This window comes from Rhinoderma darwinii, chromosome 5 (assembly GCF_050947455.1).
Source record: "Rhinoderma darwinii isolate aRhiDar2 chromosome 5, aRhiDar2.hap1, whole genome shotgun sequence".
Classification (NCBI taxonomy): domain Eukaryota; kingdom Metazoa; phylum Chordata; class Amphibia; order Anura; family Rhinodermatidae; genus Rhinoderma; species Rhinoderma darwinii.
In genome coordinates, this window is record NC_134691.1 from 265,862,241 (window position 1) to 265,879,879 (window position 17,639).

Consider the following 17,639-nt stretch of genomic DNA (forward strand, 5'->3'; position numbering starts at 1 on the left):
AAAAAATCTTGTACCCCAACTGGTACATGAAATTCTGTCAGAAAATCCACAACTCTTATAGATGACCTAGAATGACCTTTTTCCCTGCAGTACTTGCAGCCAGCTTTGGCCTTGTAGACAGAGCCCTATTTTCCAAATCTGACATGTGTCACTTTATGGGTGCATACCTATGGAATGCCCTTACGTTTCCGAGTGATTCTTAGATTGTTTTTGTGTACATGTTGTACTTAACACCTTCGCACACCTTGACGCTATTGCACATCAAGGTGTGCAGTAAGTTTGTGCACCTTGACGTGCAGTTACGTCTGGACTTTGACAGTTAAACGCAGCGTGGCGCTAATCTAACCCCTGTTGCCGATCATTGGCCCATCGCTGCTGATTTAGGCAATTAACACCTTAGATGCGGTGATCGATTGCGATCGCCGTATTTAAAGTGTTTAGAGCAGATCAGCAGCCCCCACATGCAATCATAGACAGTGGCTTCCGGGCTGCCATGTATAGAAGCCTATGAGGAGCAGCCAGAGGCTGGTCCTCATAGGCTTTCTGTCAGAGTGACTGTCACGTCACAATGACAGTTGGAATACGTTACACTACCTAGATAGTGTAATGTATTCTAGCAGCGATCAGACCTGCAAGTCTTCAAGTCCCCTAGTGGAACAAAAAAAAAGTTAAGAAAAATGTTTTAGAAAAGTGTAAAAATAAAAGTTATGTTACAAAAACAAAAAATGCTTTTTTCCTATAATAAGACTTTTATTATCGGAAAAAAATGAACACGTTAAAAACAGTACACATATTTGGTATCACCGCGTTCTTAATGACCCAAACTATAAAACTATATTATTATTTTTCCCACACAGTGAACACCATAAAAAAAATAAGTTAAAACCAATGCCAGAATCACAATGTTGTGGTCACCACCCCAACCAAAATATAGAATAAAAAGTGATCAAAAAGTCACATGTACCCCAAAATAGTACCAATAAAAACCACAACCCGTCCAACAAAAAACAAACCCTTTAAGGCCTTTTTTTACAGCATTTTTTGACAGAAAAATAAAAAAGTTATGGCTCTTAGAATATGGTGACACAAAAAATAAATTATTTTATAAAAAAGTGATTTTATTGCGCAAACGCTGCAAAACATAAGAAAACTATATACATATGGTATCGCCGTAATCGTATTGTCCCGCAGAATGAAGTAAAATTAAATTTATTATCCAGGGTGAAAGCCGTAAAAAATAAATAAAAAAATTGTCAGAATTTATGGTTTTCGGTCACCTTGCTTGCCAAAAAATTGAATAAAAATTGATCAAAAAATCGCATGTACCCCAAAATTGTACCAATGAAAACTACAGATTGTTCTGCAACAAATAAGCCCTCACACAGCCCCGGTGAAGAAAAAATAAAAAAGTTCTCGCTCTCAGAATATGGCAACGCAAAATGTGCAGAGCGTTCCAAAAGCGGAAAGACTGAGCACCATTTATCAGTGCGACACCGGCCACATATCTATGAATTATTATATATTTACCCCATTACTATACCCTCTTATTATGCCCTGATGTACTCTGCATAATTTACATATGCCCCCACATTATAAACTGAAATAGCAGTATATCCCCAAACAGAACAACTACCAAGCAAATTCTGCGCTCCAAAAGCCAAATGGCGCTACCTCCCTTTTAAGCTTTACAGTGTGCCCAAACAGCAGTTTACATCCACAGATATGGCATCGCCATATCCGGGAGAACCCAATTAACATTTTATGAGGAATTTGTCTTCAGTGGCACAAACTGGGCTCAACATATTGTGCACTAAAATGGTATATAAGTGGAAAATTAAAATGTTTCACTCTGCACCATCCGCTACGAATTAACACCTTCGCGCGCCATGACTTAATAGCACGTCGTGGTGTGGGGGTGATGTATGAAGCGGGCTCATGTGCTGAGCCCGCACCATACGCTGTGAGTGTCAGCTGTGTATTACAGCTGACACCAGGGACTAACGAACAGGAATAGCGATCACGCTGTTACAGGATCTGTTACAGGACTGTAAAAATGACAATATACTTCAATACATTAGTACCAGCGATCTAATGATTGCTGGTTCAAGTCCCATAGAGGGCTAATAAAATGTGTCAAATAAAGTTAAAAAAAAGTTATTATTAGTGAAAAAAATTAAATACATTTTTAAAGTCCAAAAAAAAAACTTTTTCCATTTCTTCACTAAAGTATTCACACTACACACCTAACGTTGTGCTGATATTGCTGTATATACGTTCACTTATGTTACAAATTAGATATCACTGCCTTTATGAACGATTAAAATTGAATTTTATTATAGACATCAAAGACTAAAAATCGGCTGAATAGCCAAAGAACTATTTAAGGCATAAGCAGGGGGACCAGTAGGGGAACGCAAGTGGATACTGTAATTATCCATATACACCTCCACTTACATATAAGATTGTGATCCCTTTAACTTATAGTATAAACCTGGTCGTCCCTGCCACCAGAGCTGTCCCAACACGTTTCAGCACCCCCAATTAGTAGGGTGCGTCATCAGGGGTCACAGTGTTTATTTGTTTGAAACACAAATAGGCCGGTTAGCACATGTTACGTGCTCTAACATCCGCCCGGCTCGTGCACGACACTAGTCAGCTGGTCGAACACAAGCCGAGTGAACGCCGACCTGATATAGTCCTAACCCCTCCCACCATCTGGAGACACGGCGCCCGGCTGACCAATCCCGTGCAGGCACGCACCAGTGACGTCACCTACACGAAACGAGTCTCCGGAGGCACAGTGAAGCCAATGATGGGAGGAGAGAAAGCTTCCCTAGAAACCAGGGATCCAAAGGTGGCCATACAACAACCTGGCAGAGAATGGTTGGCAATGGATGGCTTTTAAATAAGGAAGCATTGACTGATTGTGTTATACAAGAGCTGCAGAACTAATAGATTGAATGATCGAAATATATATGGTGATAATTGAGTGGCGTATAACTCGAGTGTGGCATTAATAAGGAGTATATAATAAAATAAGGATCAGATCATGCCAGGAGGACCACTTGATTGAATGATCGAAATGTATGTGGTAATAATTAAGTGGCATATGATTCATAGTGTGGCATTAATAAAGAGTATATAATAAATAGGGATCAAATCAGACCAGAAGAAATATTGTGGGGTCGGGTTATAGAAAACAATGAAAGGACAGCTGCTCATTGAGAACCGCAGATTTCACAGTGTGCATCCGGAAGATCCATTGGGCCTCTTTTTGTAAAATCCTCTTGTCCAAATCGCCCCCCCCCCCCCTGGCCGATGGTCGTATATGCTCAATCCCCTGAAATAGGATCACATTAGTGTTGCCAGCATGGCATTCCCATACATGTCTTGCCACCGGAGTATCCTCATTTCTGCGAATATCCCCTATGTGGTCCCTGATCCTCCTCCTAAACTCCCTAGAAGTCTTGCCAATATATTGCAGCCAACAAACGCACGAAATGAGATATACAACTCCTCTTGTTTTGCAGTTAATGAATGATCTATTAGCAAAGGTCCTCCCTGTAGTATGACTCTGAAAAGTCTTGCGGCATAGTATGGAATCACACGCCTTGCATGAGCCACATCTGAAAGTACCCTTAATGTCATGTGTTAGCCATGATGTAGAAGAGGTAGATTGCAAGTGGCTGTGTACCAAACGGTCCCTTATGTTTCTACCCCTCCTATATGTCACCAGTGGTAGACATACGAACCCTACCCGTATGAACCAACAGGGTAGAGGTAGACGAAAGAGTTCCAACAGAGAGGGTTTTTTAGCCAGGAACCATCCTATTTCAGAGTACCTCCTACGAGACCGGAGAGAAGTATGATCTTTAGTCATAAGGAGGATGATTTGCAGATAATGAATCTCTCATCTCATCAATTTTGACCACAGAAGAGACCAGCATTTTAAAGAAGGGGCTGTCATTTGTGCTCACAAATAGATTTGACCTATTTACATGGGTCAAGAATCTCAATCTCTTTGTGCGCAAGCTCAAATGGAATTTTTTTTTAAAAACTTATGACAGGCGACAGTGCATGGAATTAGGGATTGTAGAGGAGGACCTACCACATCTTAGAATGCTTGATCAACTACTGCAAGAGGGTCAAAAAAATACGGGGGATGGACCAGTTACTAACTTGCGGATTCCATCAATAAGAAATGCACCCGTTAATGATAATACACCGATTGACGTATTTTTAGAGGTAGTGGTTGATCAACTGAGGAAAATGGATTCTTTTAATCCAACTAAATTTAACACCTCGAAAGATGAGATGGTTGCTCTACAAGCACTTGAACAAGATGAGACCATTGTCATTAAGCCCTCTGATAAAGGGGGCAACATTGTGGTGATGGATCGGAGGCAATATAAAACTATGTGTCATCGTATTTTGGGAGATTCAAATTGCTATCGTATTTTACCAAGTGACCCAATGAGGACCTTTGGTAACATCCTCAAGGAACTAATAAATCAAGGTAAATCTTTGAATCTGCTAATTATTGATGAACAACGATTCATCCTTGTTGACCATCCACATTATGCTACCTTTTACAGCTTACCGAAGGTGCATAAAGGCACATCTCCCCTCATGGGTCGCCCCATTGTCTCAGGGGTTGATAATCTGACCCAAAATGCTGGTCTCTATATTGATCAAATTCTGTTTTATATTGCCTCCGATCCATCACCACAATGTAATTAAAAGAATCCATTTTCCTCAGTTGATCAACCACTACCTCTAAAAATACGTCAATCGGTGTATTATCATTAACGGGTGCATTTCTTATTGATGGAAGCCGAAAATTAGTAACTGGTCCATCCCCCGTATTTCTTTGACCCTCTTGCAGTAGTTGATCAAGCATTCTAAGATGTGGTAGGTCCTCATCTACAATCCCTAATTCCATGCACTGTCGTCTGTCAAAAAAAAAAAAATCATTTGAGCTTGCGCACAAAGAGATTGAGATCCTTGACCCATGTAAATAGGTCAAATCTATTTGTGGGCACAAATGACAGCCCCTTCTTTAAAATGCTGGTCTCTTCTGTGGTCAAAATTGATGAGATGAGAGATTCATTATCTGCAAATCATCCTCCTTATGACTAAAGATCATACTTCTCTCCGGTCTCATAGGAGGTACTCTGAAATAGGATGGTTCCTGGCTAAAAAACCCTCTCTGTTGGAACTCTTTCGTCTACCTCTACCCTGTTGGTTCATACGGGTAGGGTTCGTATGTCTACCACTGGTGACATATAGGAGGGGTAGAAACATATGGGACCGTTTGGTACACAGCCACTTGCAATCTACCTCTTCTACATCATGGCTAACACATGACATTAAGGGTACTTTCAGATGTGGCTCATGCAAGGCGTGTGATTCCATACTATGCCGCAAGACTTTTCAGAGTCATACTACAGGGAGGACCTTTGCTAATAGATCATTCATTAACTGCAAAACAAGAGGAGTTGTATATCTAATTTCGTGTGTTTGTTGGCTGCAATATATTGGCAAGACTTCTAGGGAGTTTAGGAGGAGGATCAGGGACCACATAGGGGATATTCGCAGAAATGAGGATACTCTGGTGGCAAGACATGTATGGGAATGCCATGCTGGCAACACTAATGTGATCCTATTTCAGGGGATTGAGCATATACGACCATCGGCCAGGGGGGGCGATTTGGACAAGAGGATTTTACAAAAAGAGGTCCAATGGATCTTCCGGATGCACACTGTGAAACCTGCGGTTCTCAATGAACAGCTGTCCTTTAATTGTTTTCTATAACCCGACCCCCACAATATTTCTTCTGGTCTGATTTGATCCCTATTTATTATATACTCTTTATTAATGCCACACTATGAATCATATGCCACTTAATTATTACCACATACATTTCGATCATTCAATCAAGTGGTCCTCCTGGCATGATCTGATCCCTATTTTATTATATACTCCTTATTAATGCCACACTCGAGTTATACGCCACTCAATTATCACCTGTATGGCGTTCCCTACAGGGGGGGCGCTGTATGGCGTTCCCTACAGGGGGGGCTCTGTATGGCGTTCTCTACAGGCGGGGCTGTATGGCGTTCTCTACAGGGGGGGCTGTATGGCGTTCCCTACAGGGGGGCTGTGTGCCATACAGCCCCCCTGTAGGTAACGCTATAAAGCCCCCCGTGTAGGGAACGCCATACAGCCCACCCCTGTAGGGAACGCCATACAGCCCCCCCTGTAGGGAATGCCATACAGCCCCCCCTGTAGAGAACGGCATACAGCCCCCCTGTAGGGAACACCATACAAGCCCCCTGTAGGGAACGCCATACAGCCCCCCCTGTAGGGAACGCCATACAGCGTCCCCCCCCCTGTAGGGAACGCCATACAGCCCCCCCCTCTAGGGAACGCCATACAGACCACCCCTGTAGAAAACGCCATATAGACCCCCCCTGTAGATAACGCCATACAGTCCCCCCTGTAGATAACGCCATACAGTCCCCCCTGTAGATAACGCCATACAGCCCCCTCTGTAGATAACGCCATACAGCCCCCTCTGTAGATAACGCCACACAGTCCCCCCTGTAGATAACGCCATACAGTCCCCCCTGTAGATAACGCCATACAGCCCCCTGTAGAGAACGCCATACAGACCCCCTTGTAGATAACACCATACAGCCCCATCTGTAGATATCTACAAAGGGGGCTGTATGGCGTTATCTACAGGGGGGGATGTATGGCGTTATCTACAGGGGGGGTTGTATGGCATTATCTACAGAGGGGACTGTATGGGGTTCTCTACAGGGGGGGATGTATGGCGTTATCTACAGGGGGGTTGTATGGCGTAATCTACAGGGGGGCTGTATGGCGTTATCTATAGAGGGGGCTGTATGGCGTTATCTACAGAGGGGGCTGTATGGCGTTATCTACAGGGGGTTGTATGGCGTTATCTACAGGGGGGGGCTGTAAAAAAGGCACTATCTACAAGGGGGGGGTTGTGTGACACCCAGGGGAGGGGGGGCCCCAGTCAAAAGTTTGCTATGGGGTCCAGTCTTTCCTAGTTACGCCCCTGGGCTTCACTGTGCCTCCGGGGACTCGTTTCGTGCAGGTGACGTCACTGGTGCGTGCCTGCACGGGATTGGTCAGCCGGGCGCCGTGTCTCCAGATGGTGTGAGGGGTTAGGACTATATCAGGTCGGCGTTCACTCGGCTCGTGTTCGACCAGCTGACTAGTGTCGTGCACGAGCCGGGCGGATGTTATAGCACGTAACATGTGCTAACCGGCCTATTTGTGTTTCAAACAAATAAACACTGTGACCCCTGATGACGCATCCTACTAATTGGGGGTGCTGAAACGCGTTGGGACACAGCTCTAGTGGCAGGGACGACCAGGTTTATACTATACGTTAAAGGGATCACAATCTTTTATGCAAGTGGAGGTGTATGTGGATAATTACAGTATCCACTTGCGTTCCCCTACTGGTCCCCCTGCTTACGCCTTAAATAGTTCTTTGGCTATTCAGCCGATTTTTAGTCTTTGATGTCGATAATAAAATTCAATTTTAATCGTTCATAAAGGCAGTGATATCTTCTCTAAAGTAATGTAAAAAATTTAAAAAATACACAAAATTGGTATCGCTGCTTCTGTAAAAGTACGAACTGTTACAATATACCATTATTTAACTCGCACGGTGAACGCCGTGAAATATAAAGAATTTAAAACGCCAAAATCACTGATTTTGGTAACCTTGGATCTAAAACAATTTTTTATAAAAAGTGCTCAAAATTTTGTATGTACCAAAAAATAGTACCAATAAAAACTACAGCTCATTCCGCAAAAAATAAGCCCTCACACCTCTCGATTGACCAAAAAAATTCAAAATAGTTATGCCTCTCGGAATGTGGTGAAACAAAACTTTTTTTTAACAAATAGTTTTACTTAGTAAAAGTAGTCAAATATAAAAATAAACTATATCAATTTGGTATCACCTTAATCCTATTGAGTTGCAGAAAAAATGTAAGTTGTCGTTTTTACTGCACAGTGAAAGCCGTAAAAACTAAAACCAAAAAACATTGAGGAATCACAGTTTTTTCCAATTCCAGCATGCAAAGAATCTTATTTTCAGTTTCCCAGTACATTAAATGGTACTTTAAATGGTGTCAATAGAAAATAAAACTCCTCCTGCAAGAAATAAGCCCTCACACCGCTCTACTGATGGAAAAAAATGAAAGTTATGGCTCTTGGGAAGCGTGGAGGGAAAAACGAAAGAGAAAAAGCAAAAAATGTATCAGTCCGGAAAGAGTTAATTAATTTCTAATAAAGAAACATTTATGAGCACATGTGGGGTATTGCCGTACTCGGGAGAAATTGCTTTACAAATGTTGGGGTGCTTTTTCCTCCTTTATCCTTTGTGGAAATGAAAAAATTCAACATTTTTGTGGAAATAATGTTGATATTCATTTTCACGGACTAATTCTAATAAATTTTGCAAAAGACCTGTGGGGTCTAAATGCTCACTATACTCCTAGAGAGATTCCTTAAATGGTGTCATTTCCCAAATGGGGCCACTTTTGGGGTGTTTCCACTGTTTTGGTCTCTCAGGGGCTTTGCAAATGCGACACCCGAAAACCATTTCAGCTAAATTTGAGCTCCAAAAGTCAAATAGTGCTCCTTCTTTTCTAAGCCCTGCCATTTGCCCAAACGGCTGTTTATTACCACATACGGGGCATTGCCATAATTGAGAGAAATTGCTTTACAAGTGCTGGAGTGCTTTTTCTGCTTTATTCCTTGTAAAAATTAAACATTTCTATGTATTTTCAGAAAAAAGTCGATTTTCATCTTCACAGACTAATTCTAAGGAATTCAGCAAAAAAAATAAAAATCTGTGTGGTCAAAATGCTAACTATAACCCTAGAAAAAATTCCTTGAGGAGTGTCGTTTCCAAAATGGGATCACTTTTTGTGGGTTTCCAATGTTTTGGTCCCTCGAGTGCATTGCAAACACGGACATGGCCCTGAAAAATATTCCAGCAATATCAGCGCTCCAAAATCCAAATGACGCTCCTTCGCTTGTGTGTCACAGGATTTAAAGCAAAGTGAAGGGGACATTTTTAAAATTAAATTTTGTTTGCAGTTATTAAATTTTAATACATTTTTAGTCCATAGACTTCAATGGGGATATATTATATTTGTTTTGTTGTGGTTTTTTTTACAGCGTTTACGCAGCGGAAAAGCAGTAAGGCTGGGTTCACACGACCATGTTACGTCCGTAAAGTACGGAACGTATTTCGGCCGGAAGACCCGGACCGAACACAGTGAGGGAGCCGGGCTCCTAGCATAATAGTGATGTACGATGCTAGGAGTCCCTGCCTCGCTGCAGGACAACTGTCCCGTACTGTAATCATGATTACAGTACGGGACAGTAGTTCCACGCAGATGCAGGGACTCCTAGCGTCGTACATCACTGTGATGCTAGGAGCCCGGCCCCCTGCAGTGTGTTCGGTCCGGGTCTTCCGGCCGAAATACGTTCCGTACTTTACGGACCTAACATGGTCGTGTGAACCCAGCCTAAGGGTACATTCAGACGTGGCGGAATTGCTTTTGAATTCCGCTGTGGACAGTCCGCAGTGGAAATCCTTAGCAGACAGTTTGTCCATTGGTTTCCACACCTTTTTAGTTATCTTCGTGCAGACATCGCGGAAAACTCTGCTGCGGACCATAGGCTGCAGTGCGTAATTTTCAGTCCGCAGCATGAACTGTCTGTTGCGGAGAAGAAGTGGAATTTCACTGTGTATTTCAGCCTTTGCAATGCAAAAACTGAAATCTGTGGCAAGTCCGCTGTGTTTTCTGCAACGTCTGAATTACCTGTCAAATATGCAAATGTTGGTGCAGATTCGTTGCGTAATTGCCCCAAATCTGCACCAACTTTTGCAGCGGAAAAATTCCGCCACATCTGAACGTGCCCTAAAAACTGCTGGAAATCTGCAGGTGCACATATACTTTGCTATAATCAATGTTTAAGACTAAATTCACATGTAAAACCACTGCGGAAAAAACGCAGCATTTCCACAGCAATAACGCACTATTTGGTGTGGATTTCGCTGACAGATTTATCTGCGTTTTTCTTTAGATTCTGCTGCAGATTTTCTGCAAACTGCTGTTTGTGCACACGACAGGGCTCAAAAGGGGAGAAGCCCTATCTTACTTTTGGAGAGCAGAATTCACATTTGCAAAGGGCCTGAGGTACCAGTACAGTGGAAACCCCTTAGTGACCCCATTTTGGAAACTACATCCCCAAGGAATTCCTCTAGGGGTATAGTAAATATATTGACGCTATATACACTACCGTTCAAAGTTTGGGGTCACCCAGACAATTTTGTGTTTTCCATGAAAGCTCACACTTATATTTATCAAATGAGTTGCAAAATGACTAGAAAATATAGTCAAGACATTGACAAGGTTAGAAATAATGATTTTTATTTGAAATAATAATTTTCTCCTTCAAACTTTGCTTTCGTCAAAGAATGCTCCATTTGCAGCAATTACAGCATTGCAGGCTTTTGGCATTCTAGCTGTTAATTTGCTGAGGTTATCGGGAGAAATTTCATCCCATGCTTTCAGAAGCCCCTCCACAAGTTGGATGGGCTTGATGGGCACTTCTTGCGTACCATACAGTCAAGCTGCTCCCACAACAGCTCTATGGGGTTGAGATCTGGTGACTGCGCTGGCCACTCCATTACAGATAGAATACCAGCTGCCTGCTTCTTCCCTAAATAGTTCTTGCATAATTTGGAGGTGTACTTTGGGTCATTGTCCTGTTGTAGGATGAAATTGGCTCCAATCAAGCGCTGTCCACAGGGTATGGCATGGCGTTGCAAAATGCAGTGATAGCCTTCCTTATTCAAAATCCCTTTTACCTTGTACAAATCTCCCACTTTACCAGCACCAAAGCAACCCCAGACCATCACATTACCTCCACCATGCTTGACAGATGGCGTCGGGCACTCTTCCAGCATCTTTTCAGTTGTTCTGCGTCTCACAAATGTTCTTCTGTGTGATTCAAACACCTCAAACTTCGATTCGTCTGTCCATAATACTTTTTTCCAATCTTCCTCAGTCCAATGTCTGTGTGCTTTTGCCCATATTAATCTTTTCCTTTTATTAGCCAGTCTCAGATATGGCTTTTTCTTTGCCACTCTGCCCTGAAGGCCAGCATCCCGGAGTCGCCTCTTCACTGTAGACGTTGACACTGGCGTTTTGCGGGTACTATTTAATGAAGCTGCCAGTTGAGGACCTGTGAGGCATCTATTTCTCAAACTAGAGACTCTAATGTACTTGTATTTTTGCTCAGTTGTGCAGCGGGGCCTCCCACTTATCTTTCTACTCTGGTTAGAGCCTGTGTGTGCTGTCCTCTGAAGGGAGTAGTACACACCGGTGTAGGAAATCTTCAGTTTCTAGGCAATTTCGCGCATGGAATAGACTTCATTTCTAAGAACAAGAATAGACTGTCGAGTTTCACATGAAAGCTCTCTTTTTCTAGCCATTTTGAGAGTTTAATCGAACCCACAAATGTAATGCTCCAGATTCTCAACTAGCTCAAAGGAAGGTCAGTTTTATAGCTCCTCTAAACAGCAAAACTATTTACAACAGTGCTAACATAATTGCACAAGGGTTTTCAAGTGTTTTCTAATCATCCATTAGCCTTCTAACACAGTTAGCAAACACAATGTACCATTAGAACACTGGAGTATGGTTGCTGGAAATGGGCCTCTATACACCTATGTAGATATTGCATTAACCCCTTAAGGACGCAGCCTAGTTTTGGCCTTAAGGCTCAGAGCCCATTTTCAAATCTGACATATTTCACTTTATGTGGTAATAACGTCGGAATGCTTAAACCTACCCAAGCGATTCTGAGATTGTTTTCTCGTGACACATTGGGCTTCATGTTCGTGGTAAAATTTGGTCGATATATTCAGTGTTTATTGGTGAAAAATTGCAAAATTTAGAGAAAATTTTGAAAAAATTGCATTTTTCTGAATTTAAATGCATCTGCTTGTAAAACAGACGGTTATACCACCCAAAATAGTTACTACTTCACATTTCCCATATGTCTACTTTAGATTGGCATCGTTTTTTGAACATTCTTTTATTTTTCTTGGACGTTACAAGGCTTAGAACATAAACAGCAATTTCTCATATTTTTAAGAAAATTTCAAATGCCTTTTTTTTAAGGTACCTCTTGAGTTCTGAAGTGGCTTTGTGGGGCCTATGTATTAGAAACCCTGATAAAACACCCCATTTTAAAAACTAGACCCCTCAAAGTATTCAAAACAGCAGTTAGAAAGTTTTTTAACCCTTCAGGCATTTCACAGGAATTAAAGCAAAGTGGAGGTGAAATTTGCAAATTTCATTTTTCTTGCTGAATTTCAATTTTATTCATTTTTTTTTCTGTAACACAGAAGGTTTTACCAGAGAAACACAACTAAATATGTATTGTCCAGATTCTGCAGTTTTTAGAAATGTCCCACATGTGGCCCTACTGCGCTCGTGGACTAAAACACAAGCCCTAGAAGCAAAGAAGCACCTAGTGCATTTTGAGGCCTCTTTTTTATTACAATATATTTTAGGCAGCATGCCGGGTTTGGAGAGGTGTTGAGGTGCCAAAACAGTAGGAATCCCCCAATAGTGACCCCATTTTGGAAACTACACCCCTAGAGGAATTCATTTATGGTTGTTGTTACCATTTTGACCGCACAGTTTTTTCACAGCACATATTTGAATTGGGCTGTGAAATGGAAAAAATGTCATTTTTTCCAATAAAATGTCATTTGTGATCAAAATTTCTTATTTTCACAGGGAACAAAATACCCCATTTGGTTGCCCAATTTGTCCATAGTGTGGCAATACCCCATTTGTGGTGATAAACTGCAGTTTGGGCCCATGGAAGGGCTCAGAAGGAAAGGAGCGCTATATGTTTGTTGGAGTCCAGATTTTGCTGGATTGGTTTTCGGGTGCCATGTCGCATTTGCAGAGCCTCAGGGGTATCAAAGCAATGGAAACCCACCAAAAGTGACCCCATTTTGGAAACTACACCCCTCAAGGAATTCATTTATGGTTGTTGTTAGCATTTTGAGCACACAGTTTTTTCACAGCACCTATTTCAATTGGGCTGTGACATTAAAAAAATAAAAAATTACATCTTATTGGAAAAAATTTCATCAAAATTTCTTATTTTCACAGGGAACAAAATGCTCAATTTTGTTGCCCAATTTCTCCTGAGTGCAGCAATACCCCATTTGTGGCAATAAACTGCCGTTTGGGCCCATGGGAGGCCTCAGAAGGGAAGGAGCGCTGTGTGTTCTTTGGAGTACAGATTTTGCTGGTTTGGTTTTCGGGTGCCATGTCGCATTTGCAGAGCCCCAGAGGTATCAAAGCAATGGAAACCCACGAGAAGTGACCCCATTTTGGAAACTACACCCCTCAAGGAAATCATTTATGGGTAATGTGACCATTTAGACCACATAGTTTCTTCACAGAACTTATTTGAATTGGGCTGGGAATTAAAAAAAAATATATTTTTTCCAATAATATGTCATTTTAGCTCAAAAATTCTTATTTTCACAAGAAATAAAATACTCCATTTTGTTGCCCAATTTGTTCTGAGTGCCGCAATACCCCATTTGTGGTGATAAACTGCCGTTTGGGCCCATGGGAGGGCTCAGAAGGAAAGGACCACCATTTGGCCTACTGGGGATTTTCTAGTGCGAAGTCATGTATGCAGAAGCACCTGAGGTACCAATACAGTTGAAACCCGCAAGAAGTGACCCCGTTTTAAAAACTACACCCTTAAGGCATTCATCTAGAGGTGTAGTGAGCATTTTGACCGGAGACCTACACCCCATAAACTGTAATGTGGGTTCTCCCGGGTATGGCAATACCCTACATGTGGCTGTTATCAGCTGCCTGGGCACACAGCAGGGCCCAGAGGGGAAAGACGAGGGGGGATAAGCTGTGCGGAGTGCATCAGGGTAAGTAAAATTGGGGTAAATTATAAACCAAGGGATGTATGATAAATTTTAAAACACTCTTTCAAACAGAGCTCTGGTTATTCGGGACACGTGTCACATTGATATATTGTGTCATCCCTTATCGCCCTCTTATAGCAGACTTTGCACCTCTATTGACTATTTCCCTTCTTGCCAGTTTGGGGAACTTCTCCTGGAAAGTGTTGCCCTGGTACGATGCGTGTGGGCTCGCTTCCAGAAGTACTGGGTGCCCCCCCTTCTTGGTCCCTAAAGATTAGGTTCTTGATAATCACCTCTTGAAATTCCAGGAAAGTTCCCGTCTGGCCTGCACATCGATGCAGCACGTACGCATTGTACAAAGCCATCTGTATGATGTGCACGGCCAGCTTCTTATACCACACCGCATGGCGCTGTAGGGCTTCAGGATTTGATCTGACAAGTCCATCCCTCCCACGTACCTATTGTAGTCCAGGATGCAGTTTGTTTTGGGGGTGGCCTTTCCTTCATATATCCTAAACCTGTAGGTATACCCTGATGCACTCTCGCACAGCTTATACATCTTCACGCCATACCTTGCCCTCTTACCCGGCAGGTACTGGCGGAATTGAACCCTCCCTTTAAAATGTACCAGGGACTCATCAACAGAAATACACTTCTCGGGGGTGAATGCTTGGGAAAACCGGGCACTGGAACGGTCTAATAGGGGTCTCCGTTTATACAAACGGTCAAAACTGGGGTCATCTCGGGGTGGGCACGGCTCATTATCAGTATAATGTAAGAAGCAAAGTATTGCCTCATTTTTTTTTTTTTTTTAGGTTCCAGTTCAGTTCTGAAGTTGCTTTGAGGGGCCCATATATTAGAAACCCCTATCAAACACCCCATTTTAGAAACTAGACCCCTCAAAGTATTCACAACAGCATTTAGAAAGTTTATGAACCCTTTAGGTGTTTCACAGAAATTTAGAGCAAAGTAGAGGTGAAATGTACTTTTTTTTTTTGTCAGAAAATCCTCTTTATACCATTTTTTTTATAACACAAAAGGATTTATCAGAGAAACGCAACTTAATACGTATTGCCCAGATTCTGCAGTTTTGAGAAATATCCCACATGTGGCCCTAGTGCAGTAATGGACTGAAGCACCGGCCTCCGAAGCAAAGGAGCACCTAGTGGATTTTGAGGCCTCTTTTTTTATTAGGCACCATGTCCGGTTTGAAGAGGTCTGGTGGTGCCAAAACATTGGGAACACCCCAAAAGTGACCCCAATTTGGAAACTAGACCCCTTGAGGAATCCATTGTAGTTTTCTTGGGGTGCATGCGACTTTTTGATCAGTTTTTATTCTATTTTTAGGTGGCGTGGTGACTAAAAAACAGCCATTCTACTATTGTTTTTTTATTCTTTTTTTCTACAGCGTTCACCGTGCGCTATAAATGACATATTCACTTTATTCTGCGGGGCGATACGATTACGGCGATACCAGATGTTTATAGTTTTTTTTTATGTCTTATGGCGTTTGCACAATAAAATACGTTTTGTAAACAATCATTCACTTTTTGTGTTACCTTATTCTAAGAGCCATAACTGCTTTATTTTTCCATCAATAAAGCCGTGCGAGGACTTATTTTTTGCGTAACGAACTGTAGTTTCGATCAGTACCATTTTTAGGTACATGCTACTTTTTGATCTCTTTTTATTCCATTTTTTGGGAGGTGAAGTGACCAAAGAATTGTGATTGTGGTACGGTTTATTATTATTTTATTTTACGGCGTTCACCGCGCGGGATAAATAATTAAATAATTTTGTAGTTCAGGCCGTTACGGACACGGCGATAGCAATTATGTATAGTTTATTTGTTTGTTTATATATTTTTATTAATTCACTGTATAAATTGATATAAATATAATTGTGCTCCCACAATATGAAAAAATTAGAAGGATCACTGAAGTGACAACTGAGTAAAATATACCTTTTAATAGTAACTCGTTTTAAAAACAGGGGTAACACACCACTGTGAAATGAGCCCCACCGTGAAAATTAAAAAACGTATTAAACAGAAAACACTGAGTCATTATGATAGATATATCTCAGTGTTTGTAACAATATTTGTCTGGAACCAGCATATATCCTGGGCACAGCAATAGTACAATCCCCAAAAGAAGCACCAGTGTCCGAAATAAATCACCGGATCTCCTAGTGCTGGGTGTAACACAATGTTACTGTCCCCTATGCAGACATTCCATATACAATAAACGACCCTACGCGTTTCAGATACTCATCCTCAGGGGTCCGTATCTTGGTAACTCTGGCCTCATTACCAGCGATAATAGTGTTCAACAGCAGATATTCTGCTGTGCGTCACGGGAAGATGCACGTATCGATGTCAACGGCATACTCCATTGCAGGCGCTGGGTTACTATAAACACCTAAACTCCACCCCTCGTATTTGGCGGCGATACATGAACTGACCAATCACAACACCCTCTCGATTCGTGACACCTGCCCATGTGACCCCCCGCCGTCAGCTGACAGCCAGGGGTCATCATCGACCGCATCATGCCGAACGCGCAGGCGCAGTAGAAGCCAAGGACGTGTCGCCCGGACTGCCAAGCAAGAGGAAGGTAAGCGCAAAACGATAATTTATTTGCTAAGTATGTCTTGCGGGACAGTTACCCACCGCAAGTGGACTACCTTACAACGCAACTCTTAAGTTAATAAACACATATTAGGTGGACAAGTTTACTAAGTCCCTTCCATTTGAATAAATCTGACAAAAAGATCTCTTTATGTTAGCTGGCCAATATGGCCATATCGAACATAGTGCACTATGCAAATGGAACCCACCCACCCACAGAGGCAACCCAAGGTGAAATTTGGCCACCTTAAGGGGAATGGTATTGCATATTAAATAAAACACGTATAATTAGTCTGCTCATTTAAACCCGCTGGTTGTATGCATGCCAGTCTATGGATCCATTGGGCTTCTTTGCGTAGAATTAAGTTGTCCCAGTCACCTCCTCTTTTTGGGGGTCTAATAAGTTCAATTGCTTGAAACTTTAAACATGCTGCATGGCCTTGATGTTTAGCATGCACATGCTTAGATATTGGGGTGTCCCTAACATGAATAATATCTCCAACATGCTCTCTTATCCGGCGTCGAAATTGTCGTGATGTTTTGCCCACATAGTTTAGGGGGCATGGGCATGTAATTAGGTAAACCACCCCCGCTGTTTTGCAATTGACAAAATCCCGAATGTTGTATTTTTTCTGTGTTGCAACACTGGTAAAGCTATTCCCTTTGAGAATGAAATCACAAGCTTTACAGCTACCACATCTAAAAGTGCCTGGTATTTGTCTATCCAGCCACGTACCCCTAGGTGTAATGGGGTCAAAACAACTGTGCATGACTCTATCCCTAATGTTTTTCCCTCTCCGATACGTGACAGAAGGCCACTGTGTGATCTGATCTACCAAATCTATATCAGAACTGAGAATACGCCAGTACCTTTTCAGGATCTGCATAATATTTTGTTTAGAATCATAGGTGCCTATGAGTCTCGTAACTTGTTCTTCTTTACGTTTTTTAGGAACCAGGAG

The 17,639-nt window shown here is 42.1% G+C and overlaps 1 protein-coding gene across 1 annotated transcript in view; it reads right to left on the reverse strand.

The window, feature by feature from the left end:
• Positions 1-17,639, reverse strand: part of LOC142651877 (acyl-CoA dehydrogenase family member 11-like) — a 260,668-nt gene that overhangs the window by 144,562 nt on the left and 98,467 nt on the right. The gene's annotated exons all lie outside the window — the stretch shown is intronic.